The following is an 8,024-nucleotide window of genomic DNA, read 5'->3' as shown; positions in this document are numbered from 1 at the left end:
GGTTTAATCTGTGCCTCTCAGTTTCTGCGATGGTAGTCTGGGTTTAATCTGTATTTGCCAGTCTCTGATATGTGAACGTGAGAATCAATTTTACTTTTTAACCTGTATTTCTCTGATATTTGAATGAAGATTTTGCCTTCCACGTGTCATTTTTCAGATGTGTGGGTGTGGGTTTTACTCTGCCCCGATCAGTTTCTGCGATGCAAGTAACAATTTTACTTACTGTCTTTCAGTTTTCCGATATGTGCCCATAGGATTTACACTTTACCTGTCACTCTCTGGTATGTAAGTAGGGATTTTATTCTGTTACTGTCACTTTCATATATGTGGTTGTATGTTGTATACTGTATCTGTCAGTCTATGGTACGGGAATGTGGGTTTTATTCTGCACCTGTCATCTTCTGGTATGTTCAGGGGTTAAATACTGAATCCGTCAGATTCTGAAACACGAATATGGCTTTTGCTCTGTAGCCATCAACGTCTGATATGCGAGTGTGGTTTATACTACCTATTTGACATTTTTTCTGATCGGTGATTGTCTTTTATTCTCTACCTGCCAGTTTCTGGCAAGTGAGTGTGGGTGTTTAATGTACCTGTCAGTGTGATCTGTTTCAATGGTGAAACAGCATCAGATTCTACTGCTCCATGTGGCTGTAAGATTCACAATGTAACTCTGCCACTTCGGATCACTGTGGGACTGACAGCTTCTGCTGTCTGTGACAATAGGATTGAGGCCAGTTCTGTGTCTCTGCGCTCTGTGAGTGATAATCTACTTACTGTGTGTGAGAAGGAGTTGCCTGCACTGTTCCTTGTATTCTGGATGGAGGAAAGATCACATTCGTTCTGGCTGAAGAATTTTGCTCTGAGATTAATAATACGAGAACATTATTAGTTCTAAGATATGGATGCAGGGAGAATATGATGTATCTGATGGAGTGACAATGTATCTCTCGATCACAAGCAACATGGTTCTGGAGAACTCAGCTCACCGAAACAACATAACCCGTCTTTAAAATATCTTCCCCCACACTCCTGTCCTGATGCCTGCAATAGTTGCACTTTGTGAAATTCCCCACATCCTCACTGTCAGGCTGTGTTTCCACTGCTCGCTGCCCAAGAACAACAGACACGGTGAGATTGGAACTGAATCAGGAACATTCACGACTGATTTGGGGAAAGAAAGCAGCAATGATTGGAAAGAGCGAGTGGTTTACTTTCTCTGTTACCTTACACTGTCCACACACAGCCGGACAATGGCCTCTTCCTTCCTCCACTCACATCATGTCCCGGAACTAGTTCCTGCTCTACTCTGCCTCTTACACACAGCCCCCAATGGAACTAAATCAGGAACGTTCACGACTGGTTTGGAGAGAGAAACCAGCAGAATGTAAATAGGTGATTCTGACCATTCTGTCTCTCTTACCCTGGACACACACTGTCCACACACAGCCCGAGAATGGCCTCTCCCTTCCCTGACCTACACCATGCACTGACACTGGTTCTTGGTCCACTCTGCCTCTTACACACAGCCCCCGACTCCCCCTAAACTCCCACTAAACGCCCCCGGACTCAGCGCCGATTTCTGAGCCCATCTGTGGACACTCTCTCACAGCGCTGCGCTGCTGTAAGGAGGCTGCTGCTCACTGCCTTACCCCGGGGTCACGGTGTCTCCATTCCCGGCTGTTAAAAAACATCTTCTTCGACTCACTGAGTGAATGGTGATCACAGGCAAGGCTGGGGGAGGGGAGGGCGCATGTGCTTTTCTGCTCACTTGAAATCTACACAGGAGGCTGGGCTGAACTGCGCATGCGCAGCTCTCTGCAATAATTTAGTGTGTAAAAATCAAAGTGCACTTTTCCCAATTTACTTTTATCAGAATCTGAGCAAAGGAACTGGGCCTGGGGGAAAAGGACAGATAATAATTAAAGCTGCAAGCCTGGTCCCTTTGAGATTCTCAATTTGGGATCATTCCGTGCAGGGTGTTTCTCTCCATGAGCCCGTCTTCACAAAGCAATCCTGCAGAAACATCAGAGGGACGAGGGAGTGGGAGTGTTTGCTGGCACCGTGCAGGAGTTAATATCTGACAGAAACAATCTGAGATCAGTTTAATTACAGTAAAACACTCGGTCACTGAGTGTAATACTGAAGTGGATAATCAAGGGGCTATCGTGAGGGAGGAACTTAATACAATCACTATTCATTATAGTACTCAGAAAAATAATGGGACTAAAGGCAGACAAGTCACCTTGCCCTGATGGCTTACATCGTAGGGTCTTAAGAGAAGTGGCTGCACAGATAGTAGACACATTGGTTGTAATCTACCAAATTTCCCTGGAATCTTGAGCGGTCCCAACAGATTGGAAAACCGAAAATGTAACGACACTATTTAAAAAAGGAGGCAGACAATAAGCAGGAAACTATAGACCAGTTAGCCTGACATCTAACATTGGGAAAGTGCTGGAGACCATTATTAAGGAAGCAGTAGTGGGAGATTTGGAAAAGCATGATTCAATCAAGCAGAGTCAGTGTGGCTTCATGAAAGGGAAATCATGATTGACAAATTTGCTGGAGTTCTTTGAGGATATAATGAGTAGGATGGATAAGGCAGAACCAGTGGATGTGGTGTATTTAGATTCCCAGAAGGCTTTTGATAAGGTCCCACATAAGAGGTTACTGCACAAGATAAAAACTCACTGGTTTGGGGGCAGTATATTAGCATGTTTAGAGGATAGGCTAACTAACAGAAAACAGAGAGTTGGGATAAATGGGTCTTTTTCTGGTTGGCAAATGGTGACTAGTGGGGTGCCGCAGGAATCGGTGCTAGGTCCTCAACTATTTACACTCTATATTAATGACTTGGATAAAAGGACCGAGTGTAATATAGCCAAGTTTGCTGATGATACAAAGGTGGGTGAGAAAGCAAATTGAGACACAAAAAATCTGCGAAGGGATATAGACAGGCTAATTGAGTGGGCAAAAATTTGTCAGATGTAGTATTATATGGGAAAATGTGAGGTTATCCACTTGGGCAGAAATAATAGAAAAGCAACTTATAATTTAAATGGAGAAAAATTGCAAGTGCTACAGGACAGAGAGACCTGAGGGTATTTGTGCATAAAACACTAAAAGTTAGTATGTAGGTACAGCAAGTAATCAGGAAGGCAAATGGAATGTTGGCCTTTATTGCAAGGGGGAGAGATTATAAAAGCATAGAAGTCCTGCTACAACTGTACAGGATATTGGTGAGACCACACCTGGAATACTGCATGCAGTTTTGGTCTGCGGATTTAAGGAAGGATATACTTGCATTGGAGGCTGTTCAGAGGTAGATTCCGGCGATGAGGGGGTTGTCTGATGAGGATATGTTGAGAAGGTTGGGCTGATACACTTTGGAGTTCAAAAGAATGAGAGATGATCTTATTGAAACATATGATATCAAGGGAAGTCGACGAGGTGGATCCAGAGAGGATATTGCCACTCATATAGGGTAAACTAAAACTAGGGTGCATCGTCTCAGAATAAGGGGTCACCCATTTAAAACTGAGATGAGGAGGAATTTCTTCACTCAGAGGGTTGTAAATGTGTGGAATTCTCTGCCCAAGAGCTGTGAAGGCTGGGTCATTGATTATATTTAAGCAGTGATAGACAGATTTTTGAGCGATAAGGGATTAAAGGATTATGGGGAGCGGGCAGAGAAGTGGAGCTGAGTCCACGATCAGATCACATGATCTTATTGAATGGCAGAGCTGGATCCAAGGGCCAAATGACCCACTCCTGTTCTATGTCTTATATTATTATGTTCTTATGAGATAATAACCCTGGGACTGTACATGGGGACTCTAACCCTGGGAGTGAACAGCTCTGGTGCTTTCCTGTTACAATTGTCTGGGATGTAAACAGAAGCTTAGCACTGAGCAGCGCCTTCAGGAGATGGTGAGAAATCCGAGGTGTCGAGAATAAAATAACTCAGCTTTTACTTTACCAAGATGGTCGCGCATGCGATTTGCTGCTCACTGAACAAAGATGGCGGAGAACTGACCCTGCCTTCCTGTACAAATATTGCCGCCGTTACCCTGGGTCTGTGACCGGGAGAAAGACTCGAGGCTGTAGTCAACGATATTCCGGTTATTATTCCGGGATTCCGGCGGGCACCAGTTGTTTATGATGCCTCCCCGCCTACCCGCTGGTCCATTACTCTCCTCGGACCCGTTGAAAATGGACTGATTTGCGGAACAGATGTTCACCATGTCCGCTCCGCCATTGCACGCACCGCGCATGCTCAAAACACAGCTGGGTCTCGCGCCTGCGCACTGGGCCTCTGTAGTCTGGGGTCGGCACGTCCTCCCTCGCGAAAATGCTGGGTAAATAGTAATGGAACGTCAGTGAATGGAGCAGGTTTGACTGGGCTCCCATTGGGCACTGAACCATGTTCATTCTGGCACCTGGACTTTGTTTCTGCTGCTCTGAGTAACCCTGTACCTGAGCTGGAGATTAATGTTCTGTCTCAATATTGTTTCAAACACCGAGTGTCGAATATTTCATTTCTCCATAATAAGAGACTAATTAATGTTCCCTTCCCTTCCATTTTGGGCCTCTTTTTACTCTAGATTACTTCACTTCTCACGTAATTCATATTTTCCCAAATCAAATCCCAAGCTTGTTTCATTTGAGTATACGGCTTGTGGATGTCTCAGACTGAAACGGCGTGTCTCACTTTACATTCATTTAACGTTCCTTTCAACCAACCCTTCAAAGAACTATCTTGCATAAGATTGTAAATCTGTTATTTTCTGTATTTAACGATTGTTGAATGCGGTTAATAGAGCTTCACACATACTGCATGTGATCGACTTTGAAGTGTTCTGACCTTTATAATTGCCTTTGCTTATTTTGATGGGTTAGTTGATTACAATTACTTGTTACTAACATAGCGTGCAGTGTTTCTTGCATCAACATAATTATTTAAATACTTCCTTTATCAGGTCTTTAGTTTTCCCACTGATCTCTGTTTCTTCTTGTGGGTGAATCGAGAACTAGGTGGCAAAGTCTGAGCATAAGGGGACACCCATTTAAAATGGAAATGAAGTGGAATTTCTTCTCTCAGAGGGTCGTGAATCTTTGAAATTCTCTACCCCAAAGAACATAGAAACATAGAAACATAGAAAATAGCTGCAGGAGCAGGCTATTCAGCCCTTCTAGCCTGCACCGCCATTCAATGAGATCATGGCTCAACATGAAATTTCAGTACCCACTTCCTGCTTTCTCGCCATACCCCTTGATCCCCCGAATAGTAAGAACTTCATCTAACTCCCTTTAAAATCTACTTAGTGAATTGGACTCAACTACTTTCTGTGGTAGAGAATTCCACAGGTTCACCACCCTCTGGCTGAAGAAGTTTCTCCTCATCTCGGTCCTTAATGGTTTACCCCTTATCCTTAGACTGTGACCACAATTTCTGGACTTCCCCAACATTGGGAACATTCTTCCTGCATCTAACCTGTCTAAACCCGTCAGAATCTTAAACGTTTCTTTGAAGTCCCCTCTCATTCTTCTGAACTCTAGTGAATACAAGCCCAGTTGATCCATCTTTCTTGATAGGTCAGTCCCACCATCCCGGGAATCAGTCTGGTGAATCTTTGCTGCACTCCCTCAATAGCAACAATGTCCTTCCTCAAGTTAGGAGACCAAACCGTACACAATACTCCAGGTGTGGCCTCACCAAGGCCTTGTACAACTGTAGCAACACCTCCCTGCCCGTGTACTCAAATCCCCTCGCTATGAATGCCAACATGCCATTTGCTTTCTGAACCGCCTGCTGTACCTGCACGCCAAGCTTCATAGACATAGAAACATAGAAAATAGGTGCAGGAGCAGGCCATTCAGCCCTTCTAGCCTGCACCGCCATTCAATGAGTTCATGGCTGAACATGAAACTTCAGTACCCCCTTCCTGCTTTCTCGCCATAACCCTTGATCCCCCGAGTAGTAAGGACTTCATCTAACTCCCTTTTGAATATATTTAGTGAATTGGCCTCAACTACTTTCTGTGGTAGAGAATTCCACAGGTTCACCACTTTCTGGGTGAAGAAGTTTCTCCTCATCTCGGTCCTAAATGGCTTACCCCTTATCCTCAGACTGTGACCCCTGGTTCTGGACTTCCCCAACATTGGGAACATTCTTTCTGCATCTAACCTGTCTAAACCCGTCAGAATTTTAAACGTTTCTATGAGATCCCCTCTCATTCTTCTGAACTCCAGTGAATACAATCCCAATTGATCCAATCTTTCTTGATAGGTCAGTCCCGCCATCCCGGGAATCAGTCTGGTGAACCTTCGCTGCACTCCCTCAATAGCAAGAATGTCCTTCCTCAAGTTAGGAGACCAAAACTGTACACAATACTCCAGGTGTGGCCTCACCAAGGCCCTGTACAACTGTAGCAACACCTCCCTGCCCCTGTATTCAAATCCCCTCGCTATGAAGGCCAACATGCCATTTGCTTTCTTAACCGCCTGCTGTACCTGCATGCCAACCTTCAATGACTGATGTACCATGACACCCAGGTCTCGTTGCACCTTCCCTTTTCCTAATCTGTCACCATTCAGATAATAGTCTGTCTCTTTGTTTTTACCACCAAAGTGGATAACCTCACATTTATCCACATTATACTTCATCTGCCATGCATTTGCCCACTCACCTAACCTATCCAAGTCACTCTGCAGCCTAATAGCATCCTCCTCGCAGCTCACACTGCCACCCAACTTAGTATCATCCGCAAATTTGGAGATACTGCATTTAATCCCCTCGTCTAAATCATTAATGTACAATGTAAACAGCTGGGGCCCCAGCACAGAACCTTGCGGCACTCCACTAGTCACTGCCTGCCATTCTGAAAAGTACCCGTTTACTCCTACTCTTTGCTTCCTGTCTGACAACCAGTTCTCAATCCACGTCAGCACACTACCCCCAATCACATGTGCTTTAACTTTGCACATTAATCTCTTGTGTGGGACCTTGTCGAAAGTCTTCTGAAATTCCAAATATACCACATCAACTGGTTCTCCTTTGTCCACTTTACTGGAAACATCCTCAATAAATTCCAGAAGGTTTGTCAAGCTTGATTTCCCTTTCACAAATCCATGCTGACTTGGACCTATCATGTCACCATTTTCCAAATGGGCTGCTATGACACCCTTAATAATTGATTCCATCATTTTACCCACTACTGAGGCCTGGCTGACCGGTCTATAATTCCCTGTTTTATCTCTCCCTCCTTTTTTATAAAGTGGGTTTACATTGGCTACCCGCCACTCGATAGGAACTGATCCAGAGTCAATGGAATGTTGAAAAACTACTGTCAATGCATCCGCTATTTTCAACGCCACCTCATTAAGTACTCTGGGATGCAGTCCCTCAGGCCATGGGGATTTATCGGCCTTCAATCCCATCAATTTCCCCAACACAATTTCCCGACTAATAATGATTTCCCTCAGTTCCTCCTCTTTACTAGACCCGCCGACCCCTTTTATATCCGGAAGGTTGTTTGTGTCCTCCTGAGTGAATACTGAACCAAAGTACTTTTTCAATTGGTCTGCCATTTCTTTGTTCCCCGTTATGCCTTCCCCTGATTCTGACTGCAGGGGACCTACGTTTGTCTTATTAACCGTTTTCTCTTTACATACCGATAGAAACTTTTGCAATCCGCCTTAATGTTCCCTGCAAGCTTCTTCTCGAACTTCATTTTCCCTGCCCTAATCAAACCCTTTGTCCTCCTCTGCAGAGTTCTAAATTTCTCCCAATCCCCAGGTTCGCTGCTATTTCTGGCCAATTTGTATGACACTTCCTTGGCTTTCATACTATCCCTGATTTCCCTCGATAGCCACTGTTGAGCCACCTTCCCTTTTTTATTTTTATGCCAGACAGGAATGTACAATTGTTGTAATTCATCCATGTGGTCTCTAAATGTCTGCCATTGCCCATCCAAAACCAACCCCTTAAGTATCATTCGCCAATCTATCCTAGCCAATTC

This window comes from Pristiophorus japonicus, unplaced genomic scaffold (genome assembly GCF_044704955.1).
Source record: "Pristiophorus japonicus isolate sPriJap1 unplaced genomic scaffold, sPriJap1.hap1 HAP1_SCAFFOLD_100, whole genome shotgun sequence".
Classification (NCBI taxonomy): Eukaryota; Metazoa; Chordata; class Chondrichthyes; family Pristiophoridae; genus Pristiophorus; species Pristiophorus japonicus.
This window is presented reverse-complemented; position numbering follows the sequence as displayed.